This window comes from Cupressus sempervirens, chromosome 7 (assembly GCF_028749045.1).
Source record: "Cupressus sempervirens isolate cs-2001-9-10 chromosome 7, ASM2874904v1, whole genome shotgun sequence".
NCBI classification, from domain to species: domain Eukaryota; kingdom Viridiplantae; phylum Streptophyta; class Pinopsida; order Cupressales; family Cupressaceae; genus Cupressus; species Cupressus sempervirens.
Window position 1 is genome coordinate 275,867,963 of NC_143124.1, and position 17,913 is coordinate 275,885,875.

The 17,913-nt window shown below is 34.7% G+C and overlaps 1 pseudogene; it reads left to right on the forward strand.

The window, feature by feature from the left end:
• The first annotated feature begins 1,101 nt into the window (after positions 1-1,101).
• The window catches only part of LOC149546489 (L-type lectin-domain containing receptor kinase IX.1-like), a 72,753-nt pseudogene continuing 55,941 nt past the window's right edge, over positions 1,102-17,913 (forward strand).

Sequence of the window (17,913 nt, forward strand, 5' to 3'; positions counted from 1 at the left end):
GACAAGATTGAGTAGTCTTTTAGTGGCATTGGACTCCTGTACTCAAAACTTACTAAGTTATGTCATAGATTTAGATGAAATTAGAAAGAGACATGAGCTATGCAAGCTAAAGATGTAGAGTTTAATCATCATTAAAAAAAAAAGACTTTGGCTCAAGTCATCAAATCATTTAGAGTGTACAAGGAAAACTTGACTCAGCTACTCACAACATCTACAGATCAAAGAGAAAGCTTAGGAAATATTAGTGATTGTAGTTAAAAGTTAGAAGTGGATTTGTCTAAGTTGTCTTAGGATTTTATTTATGTATTTTTTAAAAAGGTCAACTTTAGAATTAACTTTGGTTTTGGTCAATGTCTTAACTTTTTCTAACTATATTTAAGCATTGAAAGTCAAAGTTGGTTATGAACTATCTTCAAAGTAGTCCAAACTCTAACTTTTTGAGTAGTTACAAACTCGAAAGGTTAGTTATTCTAGAATAGCTATAAATTCTTGAAAATCAATGTAATAAGGGGCTTTTTGGACTTCGAGATAGGGAACACTTATGCTCTGATAACAACGCAATTTTTGGAAAGTGTGTACAATTGTTGTTCTTATAATCAATCATTTTTAACTTTCTTGGAGCAAAGAAATAAAGGAAGTACATTTGGCATTCTCTTTCTAATGAATATGAATCATTGAAGTGTTGATTCATCATATGAGTATTTTCATGGTATGATGTGAGTATTTGTGAATCATTGAATTAGCATTGTGTTAGTGATAGTTCTCAAGTGTAGTTCTCGATTGCTTTCATTAACAGTTTACATTGCTTTTATGGAAACATTGAAGTTGTATGGTGCATGCGCTCTCAATGGTTTCCTTTTTATTTTCTAAGTTTGATCCATCTTTATTGAAAAATAAAAAATTTCATCTCATGAGGGAGCCACCCCTCTAAACGTAGAGGAAGGCCAGATATCAAAGGCCTATCCAATTGTTGTGAATGGTTTACCACATATACTTAGTTGGGAAAATTTCTACAGTGACAAATCTGTTTATGAACACCCCTCAAAAGAAAGGAGGAATACCACATGATCACAAATCTACTGGTGGCTAAAGAATTTTCTAATGGCTTCAAGTATCTCAATAGTCCTGATTACTATTTGCGTAATATCACACTATTGTATGCTACAAATATCAATTATAAATGCAGAAAATGTGTTATCTCTAATAGTTTAAAAATAGATGGTGGAAACCATGTTCTATTGGATGGTGATGCCTTTTTTACTAATCAAAATGTAATCCAACTTACAGATGACATAGATGGTCTAAGCGGTGAGAGCACAGGAAAATTTGTCTATGAGAATACAATTCCCCTCGACAATTCCAACTTCACCACTCAGTTTCAATTCCAAATAATCTGGATTCACAAGGACAAGAATGATAATGGTGGTGATGGACTTGCTTTCTTCATGGCATCTCTAGATTACGGGTTTCATGTCTCCTATAAAGGAGATGACGGATGGCTCAACCTTTACAGCCCTAGGAGCAATGGTAATTCATCAACCTACTAGCTTGTAGCTATTGAACTTGAAGAGTCTATGCCTCACTTATGAAGGATATAATACCTAATGCTCCTTCCACTTAGAGGTTTACCAATATTTTCATATAGTAAGGAGTACCGATATTTCAGGTTTAAGTGTCAAAAATAAAACAAAATAATTGTTCTGACCATATGTTTGAATATTTATGATTTGGTTGTTGGGAAATTTTGGTAAACATACATAAGAAATTGTGTATTATATAAATCAAGAATTCTTCACTAGTGTTTTCCTTAAAGCTCAAAACTTCTACTTCAAAATATTTCTATGTTCATAGGTTTCTAATAGTCGTAGTTAGTTAGGTGTGTTTTCTAGTTCTTAATTTCAAGTTTTCTTACCTTTATAGTCCTCCTATCTTATCTTTTCATGATTTGATGCTTATAAGCATGCCTATGCTCTGTGGCTTTTACTATGATGCTTGTCTCTCTTATCGGAAAACTCCATCTAAGAAATGCATCAAAGTCATTATTTACTAGCAATTGCATCTAAATAAGATACAATTGTTATGGTAATAGGAAAATATGTTTGGGTATTATATTAAAGGAAGGAAGAAATTTGGATCATAGAGTGTGATCTGAAAGGTTGATAAAAAATAATTAGACAATCGAATCCAAAATCATAATAGTCTCATATGGATTGTGGAAGTCTTATGATTCATAATTATGTATATTTCAATGCAATGTGTACATTTTTTTTTATGAATAGTCCTTTTCTATTAATTAATAATATACTTAGTTACAATTGACAAAAAAGGGGCCAAGGGATACAAGATCACCCCATAAAAGTTCACATGATAGAATTTGGAATCAGCAACTATTCATAAAAAAAAACTATAAGAAACAACCCTTAGGCTGCCAAAGCAGTGCCAGTTGAGGGTGTTGGTTCATCCTGATCATGAAATCCCTAGTCATCCGTGGGATTAGCAGGCGGGTTGGAAACAATCCAGCCATCAATAGCATCATCAGGGGCCTGAGCTTCATCTTTGTTATTAGTCCACGAAGGTGAGATAGCCAACTCTAGGTGAATGAGCCAATTACCAGGAACAACATGCCAAGCACTAGGAAGGGAAGCCACCAGGCCCAAGGACCATCCTGTGCCACCATAGGGTGGAGAAGCTAAGCGGTGACACCAACCACCACCGCCACCATTGGGAGAGTGGTGGTAGGAAGCCTGTGAGTGTGGCACGTGTGAGTGGCAAAAAGAAGAGCTATGCCCCCAACTGTGGCCCCTGGGTAGAGTAGTATCAGCTAAGACATCAGAAGACACTCTAATAACCATATAGAGAGCATTACCCCAATGATTGAGTAGCTCCTGGAGGTGGGCCACCTCTAGAGCCACCTTGTTGGCTTGTACTTGAATTTGCATCCTTACATTATTATAAATGCATGCTTAAGTGTACATAGCAACATTTATGTCAAGAAAATTATGTGTGAAAATAACAACATTCCTATCTTTCCATAAAGTAACCAAAATCTCCATCTTGAAGGTATGCTAGATCTGGGTAAACTTCTTAGGAAACTTGGGGTAGTCACCCAAAATAACTATATGCCATGAAAAGGGTTCTGGCCAAAAGGGTTTAAAAAAATCATGAATCCAATGTCAATATTGTTGAACACATCTATAGTACCAAAAAATATGCAAGAAAGTCTCTAGTTGCCTGCAGAAAGGACACTGTGGATTTGGAACCCCAATATGCTTGAGCTGAGGCCTAAGGCAAAGACCTTGAAAAACTAGGCATCAAGTAAAGTGAGAAATCTTGGGCTCTATAATGGCATTCAAAATAGTGTCAAAATGCTTTCTCCATTAAGAATGATAAGACTATAAATGCCAACATTGGTTGAAGGTATCCACCATAGGCAGATGGGGAGAAAGCCATTGATACCCCAATCGTGGCTTATATCTAGTGAAGGGAGTGGCAAGACACCACTTCCAATCAGTCCACCAAGGACGAATAGACTAAGTACCCATCTTATGAACTAAATAATTTGGAATTGCAAAAAGCAACATATCAAAAGTTTGTTGATTTGAACGGGCAAGATGGAATTGGACTTACATGTCTTCCTAGGATTTAAGACTCATAGAGACCCTAGAAAAGAGGTCCTTAGGGTTCTTGATGCCATGTTTAAAAAAAACATAGAGCACAAGCACCCTGAGTCTTGGTGAGAGGGACACCTTGGATGACAAAGAAAGGAGACCACCAAATGTTTTGTTCATTCAAATAGAGTACATCCTGGAACCCATCACAAGACTAGTGAAGCCAAGGCTTGATAGCTTTCCAAGCTTTCCAGGTGCTCTTGATAACAAAAGAGCACTATATGTGCACTACTTCTCACATGATATGAAGGGTTTGAAAGCCAATCCCCTTCTATTCAAGCCTATTAATAGGAAACTTAGAAGAAATGCAATGCCGAACCAAAAATTTCCAAAATTCATCTCCAATAATGGCATTAATGATCCATTTGGCACAAAGAGAAAACCCTTGATTCTATGTGGAAAGAAGGCCAAGGCCTCCAGACTCTTTGGGGAGACAACAAAAATCCCAAGCCACTCTATGAAAACCATGATGGTTAGAACCATAAGCCCAAAGAAAGTCACATAGTAATCACTCTAATTTTAGATAAGAGGCTTTGGAAGGAGCCCAATAGGAAGGATAACACACATGCATTGCGATGAGAACCTCTGAGAAAATCTTGAATTTCCCCTCAAGAGACAGGGGTTTAGTAAGCCAATAGTCAAGCTTCTATTCAATCTTGATAAGCACAATGTTTTAAAAATCAATTGGCAAAGTTTGAAAGGCAAAAGGGATGCCCAAAAAGTGAAATATCTCCCTATGAGTGACCAATTTCCATTAGAACTGGTCAAGCAATGGCGGAGCTAGAAGAAAAGATTGCCAAAAATAGAGCATTTTGTGCCATTGAAAATTAGAGCCAAAAGATTGGAAAAAGGTATCTAGACATTGCAAAGCATTAGTAATGTTTTCCTCATCTTCCAAAAGAGTGAGAAAGGAATCATTAGCAAAGTGTCCATTGAACAACTAGGAAGAGGAATCTAGCAAAGAAATGCCATGAACCAAACCAGAAGAGATGAAGTGGGCTAGCAAGTATCCAAGACCTTCACCAATGAGAACATATAAAGTCGGAGCTAGAAGGAAACCTTCCTGAATGGAACAAAAGAGCCCAAAGGCTTCAGATTGAGAGCTATTAATAATAATACAAGCATTAGCATCTTCAAAAAGCATTTCCATAGATTGAAAAAAAAATTGGGGCTGAAACCAAGAGATTGAATCATAGCCAAGATGAAAGGCCATTCGATCTAGTCATAAGCTCTAGCAAAGTCAATTTTCAAAAACATAAAAAATTGATTGGATTTGTCAGCCCACTCCATGGCTTCCTAGACAACAATGATGTTGTCAAGAATATACCTAGACTTAATAAAGCAAGTTTTCTCTGGCCACACAATTAAAGGTAAGAGATGGAAAATTTTGAGAGAAATTGCCTTGGCAATAATCTTATAGGACACATTAAGCAAGGTAATGGGTTGCCAATTTTAGATATCTTTAGGATCTCCAAATTGAGGTATGAATTTGATGTTTCCTTTGTTAATAATAGCCCCTAGACTCTTAGAATGATAGGCTTCAAGATAGACTTTGTGCAGGTCTAGACCAATAGACTTGCAAAGGTGTTTCTAAAATTCACAGGGGAACCTATCACACCTAGGGGATTTGTCATTAGCCATGGAAAAAACTTCCTCGTTGAGGTCTCAGATGGTGAGAAGCTACTCACAAAAAGCTCATTGCTTGACCGCTAGGTAGTTTGGAGTAATAGCAATACACTTTCTAAGGGCTTCCTCCTAAGCAATTGGATTTCCTTGCAGAGTAAACACATTTTTTGTAGTGGTGAACAAAAGCTTGCAGAATGTTAGGGAGACTGGAGAGAACATAATTTCCTTGTTTAATCTTTTTAATCCCAAAATTTGTATGAAGGGCTCTAAGAGCCTAAAAGAATTCTTTAGAAGCTTTATTGCCAACCTCCAACCAATGGAGGTGAGCTTTGATTTGGTCCCTCGAGCAAAATAGTTATCAGCAACCTTCTTATCATGATGAACCTTGGCAAGCTAAATTTGTAAATCAAAATCAAAATAATTAAGGGTGAGAGCTTTAGAAGCTTTTTTGAGAGCCATGGTAGTGGATTCATAAGACCATCGTCTGAAAACTACCAACTCTCACCCATAGATGTGTAGAAATCTAGCTATTCTGGTGACAACATCATTCCACCATTGGGTCCAACCTATCTGAGAATGCAGACGTGGCTCCAAATTTGAGACATGTAGGATATGAGAAATAGTGGAAGCATGTGTTAGCATTGACGTATTGATGAATAACTAAGTCCTGACCACACATTAGAAAACTGTATGCAAAGAGAAGGAAAAATAAATGGGATAGTAGTCTAATAATGTCACATATGGAAAAGGAATGACAGGTATATCTTGATCCTTAGAAAAGGAGAAATAAGATTGTGCAGTAACCATAGCATGATCAAGACATTTTAAAATGCAGCTAGAGCTAGCTCGAAAGTTGGACCAAGTATGCCACACCCCACTATGCTGGCAGCAGTTAGTATTGGGATCATAAAGGCCTAATTTATTATGCATGTAGTACTAGGCTTCCCTTTCCCTAGTTGTCCAGTGAAAAGAAAAAATGTCATATTTTTCAAAGGCCAAATCAACCATATTGAAGTCACTACACATAACCCAAGTAGTTGGAGGCAAGTTGTTAGCCATCCAGCCCCACAATTGAGATCTTTCAACAACATCATTGGAAGCATAGACACTAACTACTCCAAAGGAATGATTATCGATAGAAATCACAAGCCAAATTATTCTATGTGTGGGGTCAAAACCATGTGAAATAATAGTAGAATGGAGATGAGGTGAGAGAAGAGTAACTACACCACCTCTACCAGTTTTGTGCTAAGAAGAAAACATAATGTCATCAACCCAAATGATGTGACATGTAGAGGAAAGAATGAAACCAAAAATTTTAACCTCTTGCATGTAGAGAAAATCTAAATTACCAAGTCTATGATGGGTATCCCTGACATATTACTTTTTGGAGAGGTCTGTAAGACCTCCCACATTCCATGATAAAAAATTCATGAAAACTCTTTCATATCTTCCTTGTCCTCAAGAGAGGAGTAACTATTTTGCAGGAAAGTGGAAGCTTGGTTGAAGCTAGTAGGAAACTCCTCTGGATTGATAGCCCATCTTTTTTTTGGTGTCTCAGCATGTGCAAGAGGACTGCAAGAATGTTGCACATTTCGGGTCACAATGGAAGAGGCAGCAAGAGGAGTGTGAATCACAACAGAAGTGCTAGCCCTTGTGGCCACCTTGATCCCCTATGAACTTCCAAGGTTTGAAACCTAAGAAACACCATGGTCTAATTTTATAAAATTTTGCTTCAGCCCTATAATGACTAGGGTTTCTGCTCCTATTGAAATAGGAGTAACCAAAATGACAACCGAATATGACTTGTTTAGAGCCGAGGAATTTTTTCCCTTACACCCAACTATAGTCAATTAGTCTTTTTTTCCCCCCTTCTACAGCTTTAATAGGGGCCTCCTTAGGTGGGGGTTTAATCCTAGGAATAGCCAAAGGGAAATCCCTAATCTTGTGTTTCACTAACTTGTACCTATAATAGGTTTTGGGCAGGTTCAAATAGAGCACTTTCTAGGAGAAGGTTTGAGAACCAATCTGTATTTCCATAGAATTTTTGAGATCCTTGGAGAGATCAACCTCAAGAAAAAACCATTTCTAAGGATGAGCATTGAAAAAAAATTCATGTTCCTTACTAATAAATTTGCCAAGAGTATTGGCAATATACTTGATAAAAGGCCAACATAGCAAGGGTAAATTTGGGAACTCAAACCACATAGAAAACCCAAATATTTTTATCATCAGAGATGGTGAAGTCTATTGACCATCTTTGAAAAACAAGAAGGGATGAACACATAAACCAAGGGCCATTATTAAACATCACGTCTACTTGAGAGGGGTTGGCAAAATGAAATAAAAAAAACCTTTGGTAAGGTTTTGCACAAATGTCAAGGTAGACTCCATGAGGAGTCCAGCTCTTGTTAACCCATTCTTAGAGCATAGCTTCAGGAGGATTCCTACCCACAAAATACCCTATAGTATGTTGTTATAACCAATCACAAGTAGCATCAAATTCTTGCAAAGGAAGGATAATATCAAGATTACCTCGTTAAAATCCTTCAGGATGAATTTGCAAGGATGTTTATTCAATGGAGGCACCATAATTTTCTGAAGCAATAGTGTCAACACTAGTATCAAAAAATGGGTCATTTCTAGCTGGGACCATTATAAACTAGCCAAAAAACTCCCACACTAAATGTGGTTTGACAGGTGGAAAATAGAGAAGGAAAGCTTAGATAGAGCCATATGCAAGGAAACTCAAAGAATGCATGAAACCCTAGCAAAGTGATTTCTCTCCCGCTCGATCCCCTCTAAGTATTTTTATTATTGTAGCATGGTTATCATGTGTACATTTTGATGCCATCTAGAATAGATGATTAAGAAATTTGCAATGATGTCTTTGCTTTCAAATATAGTACTTTCTCTTAATTGAGCATTTTACATAAGTGATTATTTTTCCTTCAAAATAACCTTCAACTTTTTAATAATGAAAGAGTAGTCATGTTCTCTAACACTTTAAAATGCTTAAAGCTAGATTAATATTACAATTTTGAGCATGTTTAATTTTCAATAAAAAAAACAAGTCTAAGGTTTGTCTTTTCAAAAATTCAATTATCTTGAATAATTGTTTAATTTTATTTAAAAAATCTAATACTTGCACATTATACTTTTTAGCATATTACTTAAATCATTGATTATAGCCATAATATTGTAAACATATATTTACACGTGTTATCCACCTTATCCTATTTATGTACTACAATTAAAGTAGTACTAAAACACCTAGTCCTAAGTCAAAATTCAAAAGGGTGCCTAGCCTCAATTTTATGCAAGTAAATCTATAAATTTGTAGATATCTCATTATATCCAATAAGATAATATTTAAAGCAATTACCTACAAGATAATGGTAATTTGTGAACCTTTCATGTGGGAGGTCTTGGGTTCGAGTCTACTTGAGCTTTATACATAATAATAACATTAATAATAAATTTCAATAAATAATAACAAATAATAGTATGAGAAGTTTGATGAATAGAGACAAGAAGTAACTTTGTGTATAATTTAACAAAGATTAGTGATTGTATGAACACTTGGAATGTTATTGTCAACACACATGACCTACCTAGCCCTTGGTTATGGGTTTATTTTTTCAAATATACTATATAAACATAAACATATGAGTTTTTTTAATATAAAGTAGAATAAAAAAGATAATATCATAAAATAATTGCAACCCTTGTAAAAATTATAAAAAATGTAAAACAAGAATAGACTTTAAAAATTCAATTAGAAAAGTTAAATAATATTTAGACCTTACAAGCCATGACTTAAAAACCCCACAAAAATCTTATAGGCATTGTAAAAATAATTTTAAAAATGTGACACACAAACCATATAAAAATGATAAGATAACAACTAGAAAAGTTAATATAGATTCTTCACATTTAAATTTAATTGTAATTAAATCTTAAGAGACTCTAAAATCATTGTAGATGCATAATTAAAAGTTATGAATTATAATGGAAAATATCTAATTCAACATCAATGACAATTCTATTGGTGTAGAAGACTTTAGCATCTTCCTTTAAAATAGGAAATATATTTATAAATATCTGAAATGATCGACAACACTAAATAAAATCTCTTCAAACATGTTTATTGTTGAAATGTATATATTCCTTTAAAATAATGACTACAATGAACTTCAATATTAAAGACAAAGCATAAATAGATTTTAACACTATTCTCGAAAATAGGCCCTTCAAATGTCAATTTCTCAAGGAAGGTGCAGATAAACTAAATCAATATGACAAAACTCATTTCAAAAATTGTACGAGTACAAATTTATAATAGTTATCTTGTATTGCATGAAGAATTCAATAACTTAGATGACAAAATATGTACACACTTTCAAGATAAATTACAAACTAAAGAAAACTAGGCCAATCTTCTTTAAACTGTTCTACTAATATTTTTCAAAATTTAAGTCATCTATTATGGAAATAGTTGGGTAGGCCAACTACTCTTTAGATGGGAGATTAGGCTAAAATATGTGAAAACTTTGTCTATATAAGGTAAAACTAGAAATTGGCCACAACATATATAATCTTATCTCCCATAGATATATTGACATATACAAAGGAGATCCACTTACACATGCAAAGGAGATCCACCATAGTGAAATGGAAATTCATAAACAAATCAAATGTTATGATTCTAATAAGAGATATAGAATATGCAAAACTCCTATTCTTTTCCTAGTATCTTACTTGGGAAATCTCAATGCTTGTTATCTTTGTAGAAGTGAGGAGCATAAGATGAAAGAATGTCCATCGTTAACCAAAAATAATTATCAACAAGTTTTGATTAAAAAATAAAGGAAGAGCATCCTAAACCCAAATAACAATAGAAAGAAAAGTCTATCTCTATCCTAGGCCATTATAGCCAAGCAAAAATGTAACAAACTTTAACCCTAGTGGTTAGAGTATCACCCAAAACTTACATAAAAACAAAATAATCAAAACACATCATGTTCTTCAAAAAAAATTAAACCATCCATACTTAAAACTAACACAATTCTAAACTTTAAACCACTAGACTTACTAACCAAAATAAAGGTCTTACTACACAACCAATGGTGAGGTTTAACATAGTTCTTAATGTTAGATAATGGAGTATTTTATTATTAATTAAATCATATTGATTTAATTATAAAATCACTTATTATCTCTAGTTTACTTATGTTGATGTTAGATTGGTTTTGACAAGTGAGTGTCAACACACTTAAGCCATTTACTTAGTTCATGTCAAACTAGTAATGCATGCCAAGTACAACATATAAATATTAGACCATGCCAAGTCACAATGAGTGTCGAGGCACTCATTTGCCAAGTCAATCAAGTGATGAGCACATAAACCATGTCAAATGACTCAGGAGCCAAGTAAATAGTGGATACCAAGCAGTGCAGCTACTGAGTTAGAACAGAAATATAGTGCATGCCGAGCATCAGTGACTTCATATGCCAAGTGACATAGATTGGACATATTTGTTTGTAATGGCACAAACAACTATGCAAACCATTTTTTAGCTGACCTAAGGATAGATTACGATCTTTTGAAGATAAGGATGAATCTATATACAGATTCCTTATGCAATTATATGTAACCAATTAGAAAATGGGAGGGTTTAAGTGGTAATATGGATGAATCTCAATCGTAGATTCATACCTAATTCTAAGTCTCCTAGTCTTCTTGAGGATAAAACCCTAAACTTCATATGAGTGTATAAGAGATTGAAGGAGGAGAATAGAGAAGTTTTCATGTGCAAATAGACCATTCATGGAGACTTAGAAGTTATGAAGAAGGAATGAATTGCAAAATCAATTAGAGAAGAATAGAGGATAGAGAGAAGGATATAGCAATGAGACATCTGATCAAGAAGGATCAAGTAGATAAGTGTTTAGAGGTGTTCTGTTATCAGGCAAGCAAGTACCAATTGCAGGATCTATGTTGAGACATTTTAGCAAGTGATTTTAGTCAAATCTCTTAACAGAGTAGTCCTAACATCCTATATGAAATCTTTTAATAGAGCGCTTACTTAGTTTTAAGTTGAAGTCCTTTAAGAAGACACACTTCTAATAGGTTGTTGAAATCCTCTAACAAGGTGAGACCTAATAGTCTTTGTAAGTCTTTAATAGGGTAGGCCTTTCATAGGGAAGACCATGATTCATGTTCATAACATTGTAACCTTAATTGGATATAGTTTACAACTATAGTACTAAAGATTTGTGGGAGTCATCCCCACCCCAATTTTACCTTCTCACTTGTTGGGTTTTTAAGTAATCATATCTGGTGTTATGTGTGTGATTGCTTACATATTTCTATGATTTAGATGTATGTGCTTTACATGTCATTTCAAATTATCTATTGAATTCATGAGATAGATGTGTGGTGAAATTTTTATGGGTTCATGTTTCAACTATTGATTCACACCCCTCCACCCCTCCATCTCAAAATTTTACCTTTCCTATTGCAATTCCAACTATTGGTATTAGAGCTTTTTTCTTTGAAAGACAAGCTTTGCAACTTTGAGGAAAGATCTTGAAACAAAAGACTACAAGTTGGGAAAGACTATTGAGAACCAAGAGATTGAAATACATCTTATACTACATCAACTAAATGAAGCTAGAGATGCTTTGAAGAGTTCCTTGAAGACAAGGAAATAAATTACTATTGTGGAGAATGACACACAATACAAAGAGATAGATACCACTAAGCTATTTGCAGATGGAGACTCAAATAAATTTGATGCAATAGCTGTAGATCTAATGGAAAAAAACAAAATTCAAGCTAAGGAAATTAGAAATCTCAAGTTAGAGAAAGAATCACAAGCCATACTAGTATGTGAGGTGGTTGAACAAAAGAAGAAAGCCATTGAAGAAGACAAAAGAGTTTTGGCCAATAGATTGAAAGAGAAGTCAATAGAACTAACTAGGATTTCCAACATGCAATTGGATACTTTAAGTCAAATGATGAATGCCAACTATGAACTGAATATCAAGGACATTGAGATAAATACATTGAAGTTATAGAATGAACAATTACAGAATTTCCTAAAGAGAGAAAATATTTTTTTTGAAAGTTTCAACAAAACAAATGAACCTATCAGATACTTTGAGCAACTACTAGAATCCCCTAGATCTATCAGTGATATATTTGGACTAGGATACACAAGCACTGAAGAAGGAGAGTCCTCTAAAAGTGCTAAAGAAAGGAACAAAAAAGGTAAGAAATCCAAACCTACTTGTCATAATTGTGGTAAGAAAGGACATATTGATAATGTGTGCAGAAGCAAGAATACAAATCAAAATTCTAAGCCCAAGAGCATGCTTCATTATCATAAGTGCAACAAGATAGGTCATCAGACACATGAATGCAGAACCAGGACCATGAACACTCAAAGATTTGAAGGTTTTTTCTACAACTGTTAGAAGTATGGACATAGAGCTTCTAAATGTAGATCCAAATCCATGTGGTCATCAAACAAGTAAGCAAAGGTAAGGAACAATGACAACTCCTATTATTGGAATTATAATACAAGATATAGATGTCATTATTGTCAAGAATATGGACATGTTCCCAAGAATTATATTCAAACACACTTTAGTAGTAACTTAAAAAGGTGGTTGAGTCAAACCACATGCTTTAGTTGTTTGAAGACTGGTCACATCAATAAGTATTCTCCAACTAGGTCAAAGGCATGAAGTTGTGAATTTAATAAAGGCAAAGGCAAGGCAGATGTTGAACACATCAAAGATGAGATGAACAAGACTTGAAAAAAGAAAGATGATTGCAACACATCAAATGGAGAAGGGATCACTTCACTCAAAGGGTTAGGTGATCACACCTTATTAAACTAGACAATCAAGAGGTATATAGGATTGATATTCAAGTGTTATATCATACATCAATTCTAAAGGAGTTAATACTAAAAAGACTACATTAGCATGAATAAAGATGCAAGTTGTTGTTGAAAAGTCAAGTTAAATCTTTAAGTTTTTCGTGTTGTTGCCAAGCATGAAATGTTTTCAATGGATGCCGAGTGGAATGCTAGTTGATGTCAAGCTAGCAACCTAGCTAGTTGATGTTGAACTTGTAGTAGCTGCTGAGTGATGGAAATATCTATAGATGCTAAGTAATTCTAAAAATGGTTGATGCCAAGCTTACAGTTGTGTAAGCACTCAGCATTAAATGCAAAGTTTTTGAAGGGTATATGATCATTTTTTGCTCATTTTTCATCATTTTGAATTCAAGAAAGAGAAAGCAGAGTAGAAGGCGATTCAAAAAATTGTTCAAAGTGTTTATAAAGATTTTAGTGATGATCTCACACCAGCACATAGATTTTACAAAGTACTTATTGTAAGTCAAGCTAGACAGCTTTACTTTGCAAAAACCTTAGATTGACAAATGGCATCTAGCTCAAAAAATGTAGAAGGGAAAGAGGTTTTGAATGTCTAGCTTGTTAGTAATGAAGTGAAACAACCTATATTTAAGGCCATTCCTGAGATTGCCTACAAACAAGATCCTTCTGGTGCTTTGTCAATGATCTTGCCCAATGTCATTACAGTTCAAGGCATTAGGAAATGTTATAGTGGAAAGATTGGTAGCATTAGAGACTTAGAAATCAGAGAAGCATATGATAGATTATGTGAAAATGGTATTTTGAAGGAAGAGTATAAAATTGTTGAGAGAATAACCTGTGCCCTAGATTTTCCTAGTGTTTTTAAGACTGAATGGATTAGAATTGTGTTAAGCCAAATACATGATGGATGTTTATGGATAGAAGGTGGACTGATTAAGATATAAAAGAGGATAATTCATAGGGTTACTAGCTACCCAACCCTAGATCAGCCCAAGACTTTGAGGAGTGATTCCAAGGAAGTGATAGAGAAAAGCATTAGAGCAAACTGGAACAAGAGAGGGATGACAATTGATACTATCATTGATCCACTACTAGATTTTTCTATTAGGGTAATCTCACCCAAATTCTATCAATCTAGTAGATTGAATAGTGTACCCTACATAGCTGTGGATGTTGGCTACAAAACTATGAAGAAAGATCATACTTATGATCTGGCTAAGCTACAGTTACAACAACTGATGGAAAATCTTGGAGCTATTAGAAAGATGAAGAGTGCTCAATGTAAATTTGATTCAATTCTAGTTTGCATATTCTTTTATGTGTAGAATACATTTCCATCTTTTGGCACTATAGGATGGAAGACCAATAGGTCAGCTATAGTGTAGATCAAAGAGTTTATTGAGCAGATGGGTAAAATTTTTCAAACATTGATTACTAGCTATTTTGAAGATTTTAAGAAATCTATGAAAGAAAGAATGAGGATGCTTGTTTCATTGGTTGAGAAACATTACAATGATATATGTTTTCTTTTTTATTTTGATTACACCTTTGTGCAAGTTGCCACACCAAGGGTTAGATGGTTAAGACCACTTGGGAATGAAATTAATGTTGATGAAGCATCAGTAGCCATAACTACACTCCTACTAGAGGAAATTGACAAAAGTGGAAAGATATTTGGCAACTATGAAATGATAAAGTCAAAGATTACCATAGAGTTGAAAACTGGCTCCACACTCAAGAAGAAAGATAACTTGGTCAAGAAGCTTAAAGCTAAATTTGGTGAGGGTGTAGATGAGGAAGATGAAGAGGATGAAGAGGAAGAACAAGAACAAATTCAAGGACCTCTTGCATTGACTCAAGGCTTGGGAGAGGATAAAGAAGATGAGGAAATAGAAGGTACCGAGGGAGAAGAAGCTGAGGAACCACCTACTCATGCTAAGCCAAAGAAAAGGAAGGCTAAGGCACAGCTTGTGGCTAAGGCAAAGAAAGTTGTCAAACCTAGCTCAGCTAAGCCTACTACTCCTACCACTAGAGCAAGCACACGTGTGAACACATAGAAGGCCAAGGAGAAGACTAATGCTACAGATTAAGGAGGTCAAGTGGAGAAGAAGCAAAGAAGAAAATATTTTTCACAACTTGATTTAGATGAAGATAGGACAAAATTAGATGATATAAGCCAATTCAAAGAGGTAAGTCAAAAACCACTCTCTAATCTTGAAAACTTGTGTGAAAATGTCAAGAATAATGCAGATTTATTTGGTTTAAAGAATATTGATTTTGATAAATTGGGAAGAGATGAAAAGACTCAAGTGGAAGAGACATTATATTGCATGATGTCAAAGTTTAAAAACACTCCATTGGAGTTTGCCAACACAATGCCAAAAGCTTTATATGATATTGTTGAGCAAAAGTGGCATTATTGTTTAAATTTAGAGAAACAAATCAAAGAATCAACATTAGCTCAAGTGACGCCAGAGCTAACAAAGGGATAGATTGCTAAGGAAGTTAAGAGATATGTTGTTAGGTTTACACCTAAGTATGACATTCAAGATGTGGTTAAGAAATCAACCCAAATATGGAAACTAATCTATGGGTTAACCACTATGAAGCAAGGAAAAGTTGATCCCACTAGAAACAAACAAGATGAAAAGGATGAGCATAAACAAGATTGTAAAGATGATGACAAGGATGATGATGACATGTAATAAGATGATAAGATAGATAATACTATTGGGGAAGAAACATAATAACAAACTAATGACAAGGCAATAACCGAACAACAACAAGATGAACAGAGTGTGTAGGACACATAAGTGTCAAGTGTTAGTCCCCCACATGACACAGTCAAGTTAACTAAAACTATTATTGTTAAGGATTTTCTTGATGCTTTAGCTTAGAACATAAATCCATTGACTGCAGATGACTTGAAAAAGATATTGGACCAATCTACACTACAAGAAAAGCTATGTGAAAATCTAGTTTTGGTTAGTGTATATGAGCTCCAAAAGGTAGTAATTGATATCATAATAGACAAGGTGAATCCACAAAAACCACCTTCTTCCATCCCTTTAGTTACTCGAGTGCAACCTTTGATTCAAAGAACAACAGATACATCTACTAAGGTTGACACAAGTGATAAATTTGTTACTCTTGAGAAGAAGCAAGCAGAAGAGAAAGTCAAAACAAGATAGATAGATGCATCTGTACCTAAAGTACAAGAACAAGGTGCTGCTTAAATCACTGTGATAGAGAAGAAAAGATGTGAAGAGAGTGAGGACATACCTAAAGTGAAGGAACAAGAGGCCATCCAAGCACTAGTAACTCTACCAACATATGGCATTCCTTCCAAATAGGCTCTTTAGAAGTTGAGCATTGAAGTCAAACCATTGCAAATCTTAGTGCCTGGCTCCAACTCTTCTAAAGTTGAAAAGGTAACTCACTATGGAGATATCACTCTTGATTAAGAGATAATTATACCTAATTTTGATTATGATACAATGGCATCAGATCAAATAGGTATTTTACAACAAGCCTTAGAGAAGAAGAAGCATCAAGAAATGCTGAGGAGATAATTCAGGTAGAAACAAGCTCTTCAAGATATTAAAGACATCTTTTTAGATGCATTTAGCCTGCAAAATCCTAAAGAGACCAAGCCACTAATTGAAAAACTTATAGATATGGTGGAAAAGGTCAACAATGAAGACATTGATACTACTACAAAACTTTTAGAATGGTCTAAGAAGAAGTTCCAAGGAAAAGTGAATGAGAAGATATCTGGTGAGATAGCACTGACTCAAGTTGCATTGGAAAAAGAAGGTACTTGAGAATATATTCTCATTGTACACCAAATTGTGTGACCCTATGCCCTTCACCCAAGAGACCTGACATTATATTCTGAGCCCAAAGAAAAATATCAACATATCAGGTACAAGGTTACCTCATAACCCAACTTAGAGTGAGATGCATTTTAATACATTGCTTCAGTTACAAAGTCAATTAGCTGTATTAACAGTAGAAGAGGCTAGTGTAAGAGCCAAATTGACATGTATACAAGCATCCCTCACCTCTCATATGGAGATACTGCACAAGGAGCTAGGTTATGTAGAAACTTTGCTAAAGAAAGATCCTAATCTTTCTACTTTAGATGGCCTAGTATACCTTGTTGCCGAGCTTGCCATCCAACTCAAATCATTGGATGTTGCATGTGAGAACTAGGATGTAGCTCTCAAGATAATACTAGAGGTCAATAAATCATTTTTAGACAAACACACTATACATGTATAGCCCATTTGACATAAGTGTCAAAAAGGGGGAGATAGAGAAAAAAACAAGGGGAGAAATAAAGAAAGGGGGAGAAATACAATGCAGAGCTATTAGCTAACATAGCAACATGAAAGAGTACAAGTTCATTGAAATCAAAGAGTATTAGTAGAAACAAATCTACTTAGAATGGAGCATAGATTTTGGATATAGAGTAGACATATCAACTCAGGGAGAGTTATAAATTTTGAAGTACATAGGTTATTGCAAAATTTTGAAATTTTTAAGTTTTGTATATAAGCCAGGTCATGGATATGTTATACTCAAGAAGATTCTAGATTGATTGTGTATATTCAAGTGTTTTTGACACTCATGTCAAAGGGGGAGATTGTTGATCTCAAATTGGTTTTGACAAGTGAGTGTCAACACATTTAAGCTATTTACTT